Genomic DNA, 18,128 nt, shown 5'->3' on the forward strand with positions numbered 1-18,128 from the left:
AAGATGTAGATTTATTTCATCATATTATACAGCCTGAATTGTTGTACAAATTTACTTACTGCTAGTGTTAAGAAGATTTTTTTGTTTTATTTTAACATTTTCCTTTTCAATTTTTGGTTGAACAAGATTGCATTCAGTTGACCTACAAAAAAAAAATAGGATAAATTAGTTCAAATTTTTCAAAATTATTGTTAAGAAAATTTTGCTCAAGAAGCTTTATGAGTGGCTGAATTTTTTAAATCTGTATTTATTATAATAGCCCCCCTAAAGAACTAAAGCTATGAGAAGGCTTTAATTTTCCGCCTCAAGGACCATTTGGACATTCACAAATGGATTTCATTTAATTGCTCAGTTTTTTTTTAAATTGAACATATTTCAATAATATTTTTAAATGTAAAATTGCATAATTTTAGTTGGATTGAAGCTTTCTCTTCCAAAAAACTAATATTTTAACTTAGCGTTGTCTAATAGAACTTTTAATGGTGATGGAAATGTTCTATAACTGTGCTGTCCAATTGGTAGCTATTAAATGCCACCTGTGGTTATTGAGCATTTGAAATGTGACTAGTGCAACAGCTCTGTTACTCAAAAAACAAACAAACAATATATATATATATATATATATATATATATATATATATATATATATATACATATTTTAAAAGCTCACAGATTTTATTTTTTCACTTAGGAAATGCCTTCAGCACTCTTAATGGACAGAGAAATCCACTTTAGTGGTGAAATTCTTAAGATTGTCCCATTAAAACATATATTTCATGGTCTATTATTCTCAAAACTCTGAGAAAGTAATACAAGTTCATGGGTTTTTTTAAATCAACAATTTCAAATTTTCAGAATAGCTTTCTTTAGCCTAAAATTCTACTGTCAGTTCTAAGATCATAATCTATGTCACAAAAATCCCCATAAACCCTTACCATATAACATTGTTAGAGAAATCTGTAAAGTTTTGGTTCTTTCTCTGACAGATTCTACCTTGTACATTTTAATTGTGCAGATGTTGTCAAAACCTAACGTCAGGCATACAGTACCATGTCTAGCAGGTACAAGTAACATTTTCAAGAGACACATGCCTGGGTCAGGAAACTGGGTATTTTGGAAAAGACAGGATGGAAGGTTAACCTTAGAACTATGTTAGAAAGAACCATTTCGGGTATTGTTAAACACAAATATGCCCTTACAGTCTGGGACATACACCCAGCATCACGTTTAATCTTGGGCCCTCTTCCTGGTCATGCATCTCCCTATGGGCGTGGAGTCCACACTGTACTAGTATTTGCCTGGGTTCCCAGAATTCCCTGCCAAAACTGCCCTGATCCTCCTTCCAGGGCCTGCACAAGCCTCTTTCCTGATCATTCTTCTGAGGGCAGAACATACCATTAGTGTTTGTGCCCCTCTTTGTCAGGGGTGTGTATGAAGCTTAAAATTATGTGTTGAAGCCCTTCAAAATGTGAGATGAAGTCAGGAAATGGGAAGAGAAAGGGGTAGGGGTGTGTATTGTACAGTATCTTTATTTTCTGATTCCCCTCCTTAACTTATCTTTTAAAACTAGCGAGCCAAATGCTGCTCCAAATCAGATAAGAAGGCTTGAATTTACTTAACACAATAAAGAACTTCTATCTGGATCCAAAACTTATATTATACCTAACAAGTTACTCTAATTAAAGCGAGGAACAGCAACAACGAGTCAAAGAAATACATATAAAGTATTAAAACCAGGGGGAGAAGACGGGAAACCGGACGGGGGAAAAGGCGGGGGGTGGGGGCAGGTTGCGATGGGAAGATAGTGATGGAGAAACCCGTGATAGTTTGCCTGTCGTGTGGTCTGTCCCTTGACCCAGGAATAGCTCAGAAAACAAAGGAATCCAAGAAAATTGCCTGTGGGTTTCGCTTTGGTTTTGGTTTTTTCGTATCTGTGTTTCTTGTTCTTCGATACTACCGAGGAATGTAACCGATGTGATTTGGCTTAATTTAGCACCTTGATTATTTTTCGGGCTCTGGAATCCTGAGCGAGTCGGTGTGACCTGGCGCCTTTCACCTGTTGACGAAGCCACCCAGTGTGGTGCTAAAGCCCTAGAGCAGGAATGCGTAGATGTTAAAAGCAAAACAAGGGGAACCGTGGACGTGTTTTTGTAAAGGACAGCGCGGCCGGGAGGGGAGGAAGAAGAGAGAAAGGGAGCTGGAGGTGCCGGGGATTGAACCCGGGGCCTCGTGCATGCTAAGCACGCGCTCTACCACTGAGCTACACCCCCTCGCCCGAGTTAGTTACCGAAATATTTTCATGACCTGTTACTAACATTTTTGGTAATGAGATATTTCGTTTGGTTAAACTCAGTTTTTGCACCCGTGGATACTGTCTTGCCCCTACGTTGGAAGAAGGAAAACTTTATATCCACGTTCTGGTTCTAGGATCTCACTGCCCGTCACCCTCCCGGACGCTCGCTCAACAGCCACCTGCCGGTGGGATAAGGGAATAGTTCTGCCTGGTCACCCCCAGCGAGAGGTCTGGGACGGTGATGTCTGTTTCTAAAAGGCTGCCAGAAAACCGCCGAGTATAATGCAGAAAGATAAAAAGACAGCCCTGATCGCTGCCGTGGGGATTTAGGTCCAGGTGGCAGAGGAGACAGAAGGGGAATTGCAAATTGGCTCGCGCCGGTCGCAGTCACGCTCCTGCAGCTCAGGAGCCCAGTCTCCGGGTGGAGAACCTGAGCAGGGAGCGTCTCGCCGGCTCTGAGGCTCGGGTCGCCTGAACCACCGAGACGTTCACTTGGAAACAGCGGAGCGAGGACACAGCGGTGTTTATGGCGCCCCCTTCCGGGCGAAATCCTCCACTGAATAAAAAACATACATTTGGAAGGCGTTTTAAGGGTTAGGCTTCATCAGCAAAACTAATTAATTGTATAAATCCTTCGTATTTCTGGAGTTCCTAGACCCCTCCGCTCCGTGACGCAACCAGCAGGCGCTTCCCGCTGTTCGCCAAACATCGGTTCGACAATCAACCCAGAAATGAGTTTTTGCATCAAATCCAAAATTCCTTTCTTCTGATTCTCTCTCACTACTACGCGACCCGGGTCTTTTTGGAGACCTGAAAACATCATGTCCTGTTTGGTTGCTCCCCAGCTCCGCCCCTGGCCCTCCCGAACAGTCTGTCCCGGCTGAGACCTGGTTGGCTTGCGTGCTTGAAAGCAAGCAGACGCTGGGAAACGGCACATGCAGTGCATGGGTCACAGGCGACACTTGGACCCAGAGATTAAAGGGACATAAACGTCCTTTGACTGAGTTCAGGAGAACTACTCCAAATATGGCACCTTGGCATTTGAAAAAAACAAGCAGGAAAGTGTCCTGACCTTCTCTGGCCTTTTCTCCCCTGAAGCAAGTCATAAAACATAGCCGATCTTCCCCTGTAGAGTAGGTCATAAAATCCTCATTCCAGAGGGGGTTTTCCCTATACCTGGAGAAAAGGAATGAGGACACAGAGATGCCAAGAAGAATGTGGACAAATAAGCCTTGCTAAATTCCCCCTAGTTTATCATTAGATCATACCCCTTTTTGTCCAGTTATATTTCCACAGAACTATCCACTTCATCAAACCTAAGCATAAAAATACACAGATTTCCCTTTCTTTGGTTCTTCATTTCGAAAGTTTCCTGTGTCGTGTAAAATTCATGTTAAATAGATTTGTACCCTTTTCTCTCTTGTTAATCTGTCTTTTGTTATGATGTCTCAGTTATGAACTGTACCCCTTCCTATAAGTGCTTTCTAGAAAACACCGCAGGATTCCCCAAAGGTAAAAAATTACTTGGGAGAGCTTAATAAAAACACAGATTCCCAAGCTCCACCCCGGAGATGCTGAGTGCTTTCAGAATCTCCAGAAAGGGACCTAGGAATCTTGTGTTATTTAAACCTTTCCCAGTTGAATTTGATAATCAGGCAGGTTTGGGAATCACTGGAACTGAAAATCTAGCGACAGAAACGGAAACGAACTAGGACCTGCGGAAAGTTGACACAAGGGGAGGGGTAACTCCCTCATGCAAAGCTCCTTGCAAAAGCCTGAGGAGAAAAACAGAAGGCAAAATGATTCCTATCCTATCTGTTCTTCCACTGCTCCAGCTCCATGTCAAAAGAAGAGAGAAGGGAATTCTTGGAAATACCTATCCAGATAACTAGGTATTTTTATTCCTGACGTGATTTCTTTTGACACTTTTTCTGCATTTGTAAATGTAATCTGCAAACATTGAAGGTATTGAGGCAATCCAAACTATCCTGGAATTCTCCCAAGTAACCTATTATTTCCTTCCTCTTACATAAACGCCAGAGAAGCAATAATTATACAGCAGTAGCATATGGAGAACTTAATCTCCAGTTCCTACAAGCTTTCATTCCCACTTCACTTTCTAAGGTCTTTCAATTCCTATTTGTCAAGCTTCAGCACTCTTTTTTTATTACTATTTAAAAATTTTATTTATTATTAGCATATTCATTTTTACAAATCGTGATATCTCTTTATGCCCTTTGCCTGACCTGTCACTTCCCAAACCCCCTCCCTCCCTCCCTGCTTCTGTAGCATCCTGAGGTTTGTTCTCCTTCAGCTTCAGTAAACATAAAGATTTATTTTTGCAAGGGGTGTGGGAACTGACCTACAGAAGATAATTTCAATTAAATCCAAGCTGTAACCACGGAACCTTAAACCTTCAATCTAACGCTCTGCCAACTGAACTATTCCGACTATTAAGGACATTTTATGAGTTCTTTGCCTAAGGGGATCTTTTAGTGGATGGGCTTCCCAAACTGCTAGTTCTGATGAGAAAAAACCACTGGAGGCCTAGGTAGGGCTGATTTAATGGAGAAGAATGAACGTTTCCTATGTTTTGGGGGACTTAGATAATGGTTGAGCCCACTTGCTCCAAAGAAGAGAATCTTCACACATTCTCACTAAATCGTTAGACCCTACTTCTCTCTCTCTCTCTCTCTCTCTCTCTCACTCTCTGCCCCCATCCACCCCTGCTTTGACTGCTTAACAATCTTCCTTTTCCAATCTATATTTAGAAATCAACACATTTTCATTGTCTCAAAAGTAACTTTAAGATTCAAAATCTCGGAATTTACACAAGTGAAAAGGAAAACACTACATAATAATAATTACATCTCTCTGTCTAATCCTAATTTGATAAATCACATGGCTGCTAAAGTTTCTGTGTCAACAATCGCTTAGAATGACCATGGTGTGCCCCTTAGTTCATAGATAGGTAGGGGAATATTGCTTTCCACAGAAACAGAGACCTATGGTATCAGATTTGGGAGCTTTTCTTCAGTTCTTTGGGGGCAAGGAAGTTTAGGCTAACCTAGCTCCACAACCTACAAACCTATGGCTTCCAATTCAGTCATGGCTCAAATGCAGAAATGAAACCATTCTGATACATAATTTTAAGACAAAGAATCTGCTAGAGTTTGAAATTTGGGCAACTAGTGAAAATACCGATGGAAGGAATCTTAATATCCTTTGGCAAAAAACTTAGAAACTTGAAGTTAAGCTATGGATCCCAGCTAGAATGAGTTTTGCATGACAATTAAATAGCAACAGTCCAGAGGAGATAACATTGAACATTTTTTTTTCAGGTGGGGAGAGTGGCTGGCCAGTATGGAGATCCAAATGTGTGACCTTAGTGTTGAAAGGATACACTACTAACAAACTGAACCAGTCCTAAACTTTTTAAGTCTAAACTCTTTAGTGGATTCTCTTGGATTTCATCTTGACATTCATACAATTTGCAAATAAAAATTAGTCTCCCCAACCCAATTCTGAAATTTTATCTTACTTTCCTTCATTGTTTTTGTACCTGATTAGACTAGACTGACTACAAGTTTATTCCTTACATATGATGTTGGCTTTGGATTCATATTGATGGGGTTCAGAATATACCATGCCAAATTATGACTGTAGGAGACTAGACTATGTCACCCCAAAATATGCCTCTTTGGCATAAGGATTATTTTGAGAAACTGCAGACACAGGAAAAGTTCTGAAGAGATAATCTTTCATAAGAGAAATTTACAACTACAAAGGAAATCTCCATTTGTGAGGGTATCCCCTCTCTGCAGCAAGAAGAGAGGGATGACTAAATCACTAGAGACTCTTAATTGATGAAGAAAGCATCACCTTAAATCTTCATAACAAATTTTACCCTAGTTTAATGGAGCTTTTCCTGGTCATCTCATTTTAACTGGGCCTTTCCACACTTCTTTTTTGTTTGTTTGGGGTCTGGCAGGTACAGGGATGAACCCTGGACCTTGCTTTTATCAGCACCACACTCTAACCAACAGAGTTAATTGGCCAGCCTCCTCACATCTGCCTTTCTTTGTTTCAGAGAAAGATTAGGTATTCAAGCCTGAAGTCAAAGCAGCTTCTTTGAGATTTACTTTGGAGATTTTACTTATTAAGATTTCCCTGAATATCTCCCATGTATAGGGGACATATACATGTTATTAAACTTCTGTTTGTTTTCCTCTTGTCAATCTCTTTCATTATAGGAAAACACAGCTAAGAACTTTGAAGGGTAGAGAGAAAATTATTTTTCCTTCCCTGCAATATAGGAGATCTTGACTTTATTAACAAAGCATTTACGTTTTAGTTTAAGGATATAGTAGAAGCATTCTTCTCAAACCTAACTGGGATAGTTTTTGATTGGTTTTCTAAGAATAAGTAAAAGTGGACATCCAAAAATAATAATAATATAGAACTGGCTGGTTAGCTCAGTTGATTAGAGTATGGTGTTGTAACACCAAGGTCAAAGGTTTGGATCCCTGTACTGGCCAGCTGCAAAATATATAATAATATAACTCTAAAAACTTTGCTATAATTCAAAGAGTTTATCAAACTTTGAAAAGGAGGAGGGGAGTTTCACTAATTGGAGTTCCTTGTATATTTATTGCATTAAGCACACACTTAGAATGTATTTTGTACAGATTCCAGTTTCCATTTATTTAATGGAAGTGAGAACTTTAAAACATTTTGAATCTAAGTGGGAGTATCCTCTTCAGTTTTTACATTTTTTCCTTATTTGTTCATGATGATACATGTTTTATTAATAATTGCTGCATCTTTATGCAATCTTTGCAGCTTTTAGAGTCAAAGTTAAGCTACCTTCCTAAAATAAACTGGAGCATTTTTGTCCCTTTTTGTGCTCCCCAAAAGTTTAATATGATCCTGTGTTGGAATGATAGGGAAGCACACGTTATTATTACAAAACTTATGTTCATTCTGGGACACCTCCCCCCACCCCCCTCTGTGGTCTCTCCCTTACCAATAGCCCTGTGTTCCAGCCCCAAGCTAGATATTAAAGCCCGAAATAGACATTGTAAAAATGTTAACTGAATAATTTGGCGATAATTTGAGCTTGGTTTTAAGTCCAAGAGAAGATACTATAGATAAAAACACTGGGAAAAACAGAAGTTGGTCGGAAACTCACTTTGTGGAAAAGACTGTAGGATGCAGAAGGGGAGAAATTTTGCTTTGTTTTTATTTTTGTTTAAAATAATTGGTCATTTTTAAGGAAACAAAACCATGGCGTAAATAGATAGACTGGTGCTATTACTTTACTTCTAGGGTTGGATTTCAAATCTTTCCTATCCGCCGACACTTTCAGTGACAATGGGATTCCCAAAAAACGCTATTGCTCTGTGGAGTAATCCGCAAGTGGGCTAGCAGACACCTTTTGGTCAAAACCAAGTCAACTTGGTAAGTCTCTAAGGCAAACATGGAAATCACCAAGCTCCATGAAAACACCGCCCTGGGCCCGCGTCCATTCACTTAATTCTTTTTAAATCAATAGTATATGTGAACTGAATAACCTACTTTTTCCGGCCTTAAGCCAACCTTGAACTTCCAGCAGATTCTTCTTCGAGGCTTCCAGGCCACCGCTGCCCATTCTCCTGCACAGCCATCATTCCCTCCAGACGTGCACTCTCCGGACGTACCATCTGTGCACGACCTCGCCCTCCTGTTCGTATTTTCCTTACCGGTTGCAGCATCAGCTTCACGCGGAAAATCTTCCTCCCTACCCCATCTCTCCAAGTCATTGATCAAAGACTTTGATAGGGTTCACGTAACCATCTGTCTGCCCTCTCACTGTTCCTGACATCTAGGTATTCATATTTATAAAGGTTAGAGGGTGCTGTAAATCGTTTTTAATTGTTAGTGAATCCTAATTTTAAACAAGAATTGTTTATTTAGCTGGATCTTCGAAATCAGCGTTAGAAAAGTCCCCTCCCCCATTTCCCTACATTCCTTCGATACCTTACGTGATAAGCCCTCGCACGCAGCTGGCCGCGTGGCCTAATGGATAAGGCGTCTGATTCCGGATCAGAAGATTGAGGGTTCGAGTCCCTTCGTGGTCGTCGTTTTCCTCCGCCACTCTGATCGTCAGCGCATTTGGTTGGAAGATTCATAAAGCCTGATTTGCAGCATTTTCCTTCTTGCTGCTGTCGTCTGGCTGCCGGTTCATATGTAAAGTTGAAACTCTTATTTAACAAGTATGTATGGGGTGCCTACTGTGTGACAAGTGCTTTACAAATAAACAAGGCAGAAATAGCACGTGTCCTCAAGGAACGTACTTTCTACTGGACAAGGCAGATGAAATCAAATAAACGCTATTTCTAAAAAATGACTAAAATTTGTTCCGAGTCCTGTGAAAAATAAGCAAGAGGCTGAGATCAAGAATAAAAGATGGGGGCTTCGGTAGGAAGCGTCTTACTGGAGGTCTTGGAGAGGTACTTTTTAAACTGAAGGATGAGCATATTCCAGGCAGAAGGAATAGCGTGTGCTAATTCACAGAGAATCTGAAAGCAATAAGTCTCAAAATTCAGATTCCTGAACAGGGGAGGAAGGGAGGAGATGCTACCAAAAAAAAAAAAAAAAATCTACTGAAAGAAGTAAAGCTGAGTTAAATTTCTAGGAACAGAATATCTCTGAGAAGGATTCTCTATGACTGAGGCCCTGAGCATGATTTGAAATCGGTGTTGTCCAAATCTTCACTAGCTATCACAAAAATAACTGTCACTACTTCCCAAATAGTGATCTCAGAAAGAAGTCTAAAGGGAGAAATCACCAGAGGTTTTTATTCCAAACTGAACTGTACTCTGGTGCAACTTCCATTAGGGTAGTCATGATAACACCAGTTTTAGCAAGAGGGCAATTGCCATAAATGGATCTCAGCATTAATTACAGAGAAAGAGCAGTGAGAGATGGATAAAGCAAAAGTCCTAATCATCTTCCTCAAAAAGCTCAGTCGCTTCTTGAGGAATAAGAAGCTAAACTTAAATCTTTTCTTTTCTTTTGGTGGCTGGCCAGTACGAGGATCTGAACCCTTGACCTAAAATTAATTCTTAAGAACCGTTGTTTCTTAAGAATTCTGAGAATTCTTCTGATAATAAATGGTAATTGAATAACATTTCTTTAAAACGAAACAATGCCATAAAATTTGCCGTTTTAACCATTTTTAAGTGTAAAATTTAGTAGCATTAATTACCTTCACGAGGTTGTACAACCATCACCACAATCTATTTCCAGAACATTTTCATCATCCCAAACAGAAACCCTATAACCATGAAGCAATAACTCCTAATTTCCTCCTTCCCCCAGCCCCTGGCCTTCTCTAATCCACTTTCTGTCTCTAAGAAATTGCCTTTTCTAGATATTTTATATAAGTGGAATTACACAATGTTTGTCCTTTTGTGTCTGGCCTATTTCACTTAGAAAAATGTTTTCAAGATTCATCCATGCTGTAACATGTCTCAGAATCCATTCCTTTTTATGGCTGAATACTATTCCATTATATAGATATTCTACCTTTTGTTTATCCATTCATTTGCTAATAGCTGGATTCCACCTTTTGGCTACTGTGAATAATTCTGCAATGAACATTGGAGTACAAGTTATTTGTCTGTGTCCCTACTTTAAATTCTTTTGGGCATATGCCTAGGAGTAAAAATGCTGGGTCATATAGTAACTCTAAGGTTAACTTTTTGAGAAACCACCAAACTGGTTTCCACGGTGGCTGCACCATTTTACATTCCCACCAGCAATGAATGAGGCTTTGAATTTCTCCACATCCTTGACAACACTTTATTTGCTATTTTCTTGATTATAGCCATCATAGTAGGATGAAATGGTACTTCATTTTGGGTTTGATTTGCATTTTTCTAATGAATAATGATGTTGAGCATCTTTTTATGTGCATATTGACCTTTGGTATATCTTCTTTGGAGAGATGTCTATTCAAGTCTTGTGTCCATTTTTCAATTGGGTTGTCTTTTTGTTTTTAAGTTGTATGTGTTTGTTTGTTTGTTTGTTTTGGTATATTCTGGATATTAACTCTTACCACATATGTGATTTGTAAATATTTTCTACAATTTTATTAGTTGTCTTTTCACTTTCTGGATAATGTCTCTTGATGTGCAAAATTTTGGTTTTGAAAAAGTCCAATTTTTTTTTTTTGTCGTTGTTGCCTGTGCTTTTGGTGTCATATCTAAAAATCTAGTGCCAAATCCAAGGTCATGAAGATTTATCCCTATGTTTCTTCTAAGAGTTGTCTTCTAATGGTTGTGGCTCTTATATTTAGGTCATTTATGTATTTCAATTAGCTTTTGTATATGGTGTGAGGTAGGAACATAACTTTATTTTTCAGCATGTGCATATCTAGTTGTTCCAGCACCATCTGTTGCATAGACTATTATTTCACCATTCAACAGACTTGACACCCTTGTCAAAAATCAGTTGACCAAAGGACTCTGAATAGTCAAAATAATCTTGAAAAAGAAGAACAAAGTTGGAGGTCTCACACTTCCTGATATCAAAATATATTACAAAGCTACAATAATCAAAATGGTGTAGTACTGGCATAAAGACAGACATATAGACTAATGGGATAGAACAGAGAACCCAGAAATAAACCCTCATGTATATAGTTAAATGGTCTTCAACAAGGGTGCCAAGTCTACTGAATGGGGAAAAGAAAGTCTCTTCAAACAAATAGTTTTGGAAAAACTGGATATCAATGTGCAAAATAATAAAGTTGGACCTTTCATTTACCCTATATACAACATTTACCCAAAGGTATACAAACGGCCAAGAAATGTATGAAAATATGGTCAACATCACTAGTAATTAGAGAAATGCAAATCAAACCACACGGAGATATCACCTCACATCCATTAGGATGGCCACTGCTAAAAAAACCCCAGAAAATAACAAGTGTTGTTGAAGAAAATGTCAAGAAATCAGAACCCTTGTGCACTCATGGTGGGATTGCAAAATGGTGTAACAGCTATAGAAAACAGTACAGAGGTTCCTCAGATTAAGAATAGAAGTACAACTTGATCCAGCAGTTGGACCTCTGGATATACATCTAAAATTAAAAACAGTCTCAAAGACATATTTACACACCCATGTTTATAGCAGCATCATTAACAATAGCCAAGAGATGGAAGCAACCCAAATGTCCATCAATGGATGAATGAATAAACAAATGTGGTATATACACACAGTGGAATATTAATCAGTCCTCAAAAGGAAGGAAATCCTGTCGCAAGCTACAACATGAATGAACCTTGAGGACATTAGGCTAAATTAAATGAGCCAGTCACAAAAGGACAAACACTGTATGATTCTACTCATATAAAGTATCTAAAAGTAGTCAGAATCATAATATACTGAAAGTAGAAAGGTGGTTGCCAAAAGCTGGGAGGAGATAGGAGGAGTTAGTGTTTAGTGGGTATAGATTTTCAGTGTTGAAAGATGAACTAGTTCTAGAGATCTGTTGCACAACAATGTAAATACACCTAACACTACTAAACTGTACCCTTAAAAATGGTTAAGACAGCAAATTTAATGTTATGTGTTTTTTACTTTAATAAAACAATGTTTTAATACTTTGAGATTAAATAAAAGTGAACACACAATGTACCAAAATGCAAAGAATGCAGTTAAAACAGTGCTTAGAGGCAAATTTATAGCTGTAAATGCCTATGTTAAGAAACATGAAAAGTCTCAAATCAAATCTTATACCTTAAAACACTGAAAAAAAGAAGAGCAAACTAAACCTAAAGCAAGCAGAAAGAAGGAAACAATAAAGATTAGAGTGGAAACTTATAAAATACAAAATAAAAATACAATAGAGCCTTCTGCTGGTGGACCACACTTATCTAATTTATATACATTCATCAATGGTGATATCAGGCTTTTGTTGTAATGGTTGTAGTTTGGTCACACATCTTCTGAACCTACTTTCTATGCTTGCCATTTTATTCACACTTTAAAAGCCAAATAGGTCAGGGACTCACTTTCTATCACCCTCTGAACAGTTTTAGCTAGTACACATTGTGTGACCATGGCTAAGTCTATCAGATTCACTTACAAACAAGTTGCTATAAACCAGGGAAAGGTATGGAACCCATTTTCTCAGAATTAAACACTGGTAATAAAGTACTAACCTCCAGAGAACTGTGGCTATTTATTTCACAATGTATGGGTTGTCGTAATGCTTATCTGCTTTCTTTACAAATTCTTGCTTTGCCAAGAGTTCTATTTCTCCCACAAGATGAGAAGGAAGTGAGACAGAGGGAAGAGTGAAAAGCTCTATCAGCAGGTAACCACTGTTTCCTAAATGCAGATACCTAAAATACATGAGATGATGTTTTCACTTATTTGTAACAAAAGGAAAAAAATGTAAATCATGTAATGAGTTTTTCACAAAATTAGATATATTTCTCACCGTTCTAGTATTTAAAAAAAATTTTTCTTTTGTTTAGCTATTGCAGAGCTTAATGATTAATAATAAGACTTGTAGTCTTAAAAATAAAATTAAAAAAAAAGAAAGAAAGAAACTATGAAGAAGAAAAAAAAAAAGACTTGTAGTCTTAGACCAAAGCCTTTAGATTTCATTTTGGGGGAGGGACAGCCAACTGATAAAGGGATCAAACCCTGGACGTTGGTGTTAGCACCACACTATAACCCCCAGAGCTAACCAGCTAGCCTCCTAGATGTCACTAAAACATATGAAATCCCAGTCAAAATAACTGATTGCAAAATAGGTTCATATCAAATTATACAGAACAAAAAGCACTCAGAACAAGGGTCATTGCAGGGAAAGTAAGGACTCAGCTTGCTGCCTTTTGTGGGCTTCTTCCCAAGTGGGAAAGATGCTGTCTGGTACTCCAATATTCGGCTATCCAATGTCAATACACAGTATTTTAAATAAAATATGTAACTGTATTTTGCTGCTTACAAACCTTTGGGCCTACAAATATGTTGTGAGCTTCTTTTGAGTGAGAAATTTTACTTGTAATCAGTTTGTACTGTACAATATTGTAATTAAGCTGGGTAGGAGTTAGATTTTAAATAAGCATGTTGGAATAAATTTCCAAAGATTTAGGACAAATAGAAAGTTGCTAAGGAGGTGACATCCTCACAATGTGCTACCTTTCTGGAAGTGAGGTGGGGAACAATGAGCAGGAGTTGAGAGAAGTTGACATCATAAACAAAATCTAAATGAGGATATATGACTCTAATGTAATTCCAGAAAGCACGAGATACAAGGGGTGGAGAAGGAATGAGACAGAATTCAAAAAACCAAAAGAGGAGCAGAACTTCATGACTACAAAATTAGATGCAGTTTTCATATTCATCAAACCAACATTTATTGGTACTATTTTCCAGGTAGTATGCTTGGCACTGATAATTTGAAGATGAATAAAAAATACAATTCCTCCTTCAAGATTAGCCTAGGACTAGCCAGTTAGCTCGGTTTGTTAGAGCACGATGTTATAACACGATGGTCAAGGGTTCAGATCCCCATACCAACCATCCCCCTCCAACACCCTCCCCCCCAAAAAAGGTTAGCTTAGAGAAGAAGAAAGCCAAATAAACAACAGCACAATGCAGAACAACTAAAATTATGACAGCAGCATCAACAGGGTAGAAATGGGGGCACACAAGAGAAGGGTCTGAAACAGACTTGAGGATCAGTTTTATACATATGTATAAGTTTGTGTATTTGTTACATATGTGTGTGTGTGTATCTGTAAAACTAACTAAAACAGCAACATTTTACACAAATACACACATGCATGCGTGTTGCATGTGTAAAATGTTGCTGTTTTAGTTAACAATACTAAACAGAAAGTGAAGGAAAGAAAGCAACAAAGTCTCAGGACACAATTGCCAGCATTCTCTTCCTCCTAGCCTTGCTCACCAAGATTTTCTTGAATGAGGTGGGGGAGAGCAGTAAGAGGAAAGTAGTTTTACAATTGTCCTCACAGAGAACTTTCAAATGATTACAAGCTAGCAGGACAAGGGTGGGGGAAAAGTTACTCTCTCTCCCATTTGCTGGTGCTTCAGTCTGCCTGTGACCAAGGAATGAGTACAGCATGGGTCCTTGAGCAGTAAGGGAGACCAGGCAAGTGTCAGAGAGATGATCGGATGATAAATTATAAACTAAATTTTGCTTTGTATGTAAGTTTTGAATCAATCCAAGGCATTTTTACTTTTACCACTGCAGAGAGGAGTCACACAACTGATGTGTCTAACACAACATCATTATTTCTTTACACTATGTGGCATTAAAATAAAGAAATATGTCACTTTTGATAAAGAAGAGAATACAGTTTACTTTTACTTTTAACTTTAGCTTAATTTAATTAATAAACAGTCTTTGTTTAACTCTCTGGGTTGTAAATATTCCATATCCTTTAGTTCAATGTTTTCCAAAAATGGATTTTACTGGCATTTTGTTAAACTTGCCAAACTCAATTCTTCCTTTATTATCTACTATAATATATTTTCTTCTATTTTGTATGATATATAGCACAATATAGCATATTACAATATACTATAATTTCTGCCTATACTGTATACTATAATATTTACTATATAATAGACTATAATATTTATAATGTCTGGACCTCATCCACAAAATGAAAGTGGCATACCCCCGTCATTGTGACAACCAGAAATGTTCCCAAACATAATAAATTTCCAAATGTGTACCAGAAGGTCCCCTGGCTAGAGAATCACTGCATATTAGTACAGATAAATAATAGCACTGATAAAGTTTATTTAGTGCCTAAATAATTTTAACGTTCAAATGATTTACTGCATAGTTTCCTTTTAATTAAAAGCTGATTCCCTTTTTTGAAGGGAGATTCATATTTCTTATTATAGAGTTTCCTTTTAAAAGAAGAAGCATATATTAGTTTGTTTCCACAGTAAGTGAAGAAAGGCCATTTCACAAATAAGCTCAGAACAGTACATCAACTGTATGTCATAGACAAAGGAAACTTTGACTCTTTTAACACTGTATCATAGTTTTATAACGAACAGAATGATTACGTTAACAAGTACCTGTACTTACAGAATTGATATCACTTACGCCCCCCCACCCCCATTTAAGAGCATAATAAAAGTAGTGCGACCTGGTCAGGGTCATCGCAGCACAGTACTGTTTGATTCTGAAACTGTAGGAGGCAACAATGTCCTCCTAGACATCAACTCCTGATTTACGCACCATACAAGAATATACCTTCGAAAGATCAGAGGTCCCCGGGATCCCAGCCCACCGCACCGGGGACCGCGCCGGGGCCCAGCTGGTCCTGCCCTCGGCGGCCTGCTAGTAGCAGCTGAGCGGGTGGAGGACAGGTCTACACAGCTTCACGTCTTCGCGGTTGGAGTGGAGCGTGGGCGGGGCTCCCAGAGGTGGGTCCCCGGGACGGGGTGCACGATGTCCGCTGGGACAAGGTCCTGCTGGAGCCGGCTGGTGCCCCCAACTCGGCCCGAGATGACTGATGACCGCAAGCAAGCGAGCTGCGCAAGAGCTGGAGGATCTTCAGAAGAAGCCTCCCCCGTACCTGCGGAACCTGTTCGGCGACGATGTCGACATCCTGGTGTGGCATACACCCCTCCTGCCACGCCAACCTCCCTACCACCTCAAGGCCTCCAAGCTGCGCATCAACTTCCCTGAGGAGTATCTGTTCAAGTCCCGCTCCCCCGCCCCCACCCCGCCCCAGTGAAATTCACAACCAAGATCTACGACGAGCCCAACGTGGAAAGGAACTGTCAGGTTTGCCTGCTCATTATCAGCAACAAGAATTGGAAGCCTTGCACCAAGACCCGCCAAGTCTTGGAGGCCCTCAACTTGCTGGTGAATAGACTGAATCTGGGGCAGCCCCTGCGGGTGGAACTCGCTGGCCTGCTGACTCAGAACCTGGAGCTATTCAAAAGGAATGCCGAAAAGTTCACCCTCCGATTTGGAGCGGACCGGCCCTCCGAACTCTAGTTCTGACTCCTTTCCGCTCTGGATCCTCTGCATAGTGGACGGACACACCTCGTGGACTGAGGCCACAGTCCCTGTATGGCCCATTCCCTGCTCATTTTTTCCTTCTTAGGTTGTTAGTAATTAGTTTGTGTGTGTGTGTGTGTGTGTGTGTGTGTGTGTGTGTGTGTGTGGTGGGGAGAAGGGGGCAGGTATGTGTGTGGAGGGTGGATTCACTCCCTGAGTCACTTGGCTACAGGTGTGCTCTTCCCACTCCTTTGCTTCCCCCAGAGCCAGGGAGTTTAGATTTGCAGAGTTACAGGCCAGTTCCCCAGCTCTCCATCTTAGAGAGACAGGTCACATTCTGGGGCAGCTTGCAGGAAATGAGCCCAGCTGTCAACCAGAATCCCCCAGGGCCCAGACGCGGAGGAGGCCAGAGGGAGTGGGGAATAAAGGGGTGTGGGCAGAGCATATGGAGTGTATCTTATTCACGACTGAGTGATTCAAATCGGCCAAACTACTGATAGACACGTACAGATTTAGGTGCTAAACCTTTTAATTTCCCACTGATGGATCACAAAATGAAGAATCTAACCTCCAAAAAAAAAAAAAAAAAAGAAAAAGAAAAAGAAAAATCAGAGATTCCTAATTTAATCATCCCATCAATATTTCTAAATAGGTTTAAAATATTTTTATTTTCACTTTATGCCACTTCTTAAGAGTGAATTTCAGTAAGTAAACTGTATGACTCTGGGATTTCTCAATTCCATTTATTTAATTTAATTCATTTTAGTAAACATTTACTCAAGTGCCAGGCACTATGCCAGGTGCAAGCATACAACGATGAAGAGGAACAGCCTGGTTGGCTTTCTCTCCATCTACTCCAACATCACTAGATCTTTGTGGCAGTTTGGGAATAGAACTACACATAGTAGTCCAGATTTTGAACAAGGATAAGGAAACATTTTATTTCTCAATAACTTTCAACCCAGTATTTTTAAAGATGTTTTGGATGTGATGAACATCTTTTCCTGAAACAGAGAACAGGGAATCACAAATATTACAAAGCTCTATTTTCACAAAGGAAGTCTCAGAAGTGAATGAATACTTCCAATATTTCACCTACCTTCTGAGTTTCAAAGTTTTCAAATATCTACAAACTCAGACAAAAAACTTCATTTCCCACCTAAGAGTCAGAAACTTAAAACTGGTCAGTGAACAGGACTGGCCCCTTCCAGAAGCAGTATATGATGGAAAACGTATCTTTTTCTCTGCTAAACCAAGTTCTAGCCAACCCATTCCTGGTCACACCCCTGATGAATTTGCTAATGTTAAGCGAGGCAAAAAGCTGCCCTTGAAACATTTCACAATTGTTATATTCACAATATTTCCCTTCAATATCTACTCTCTAAAGGTCAATCACAAGAGAAATATAAAGTTATAAGCACATTCATCAGAGTAATGTCTTTTTCTCTATCTGATGTGGGTTTTTAAAAAATATCTAAAAAGATTTGAACTAATACGGAAGGCTTTTGCACATTCATTACGTTTACAGGGTCTCTCTTTGGTGTGGCTTTTCTGATGTGAGATATGACCTTCATTCCAAATAAAGCATTTCTAACCCTCAGCACATTGATGAAGTCTTTCCCCAGTATGAATTCTGAGATATTTAATAGGTTGTGGGCTCTCAGTGAAGGCTTTCCTAAACTCTTTACCTCTATAAAGTCTCTTACGTACAGTCTCACATATGACGTCAGACCTGCACTCTGACTAAAGATTTTTCCACATTCTTTATATTGTAGGGATTCT

General features: G+C 39.2%; 2 non-coding genes and 1 pseudogene across 2 annotated transcripts; 2 read left to right on the top strand and 1 right to left on the bottom strand.

Annotated features, from left to right (window-relative positions):
• Positions 1 to 2,198: 2,198 nt before the first annotated feature.
• Positions 2,199 to 2,270, bottom strand: TRNAA-AGC (transfer RNA alanine (anticodon AGC)). Its single transcript has one exon. It is a non-coding gene; the product is annotated as a tRNA-Ala (tRNA).
• Positions 2,271 to 8,339: 6,069 nt separating this feature from the next.
• On the top strand, positions 8,340 to 8,412 carry TRNAR-CCG (transfer RNA arginine (anticodon CCG)). The gene has a single exon. It is a non-coding gene; the product is annotated as a tRNA-Arg (tRNA).
• A 7,440-nt stretch (positions 8,413 to 15,852) lies between these two features.
• Positions 15,853 to 16,343, top strand: LOC134378955 (ubiquitin/ISG15-conjugating enzyme E2 L6-like; annotated as a pseudogene).
• The last annotated feature ends 1,785 nt before the right edge of the window (positions 16,344 to 18,128 follow it).

The sequence above is a fragment of the Cynocephalus volans genome, chromosome 5, assembly GCF_027409185.1.
Source record: "Cynocephalus volans isolate mCynVol1 chromosome 5, mCynVol1.pri, whole genome shotgun sequence".
Lineage (NCBI taxonomy): Eukaryota > Metazoa > Chordata > Mammalia > Dermoptera > Cynocephalidae > Cynocephalus > Cynocephalus volans.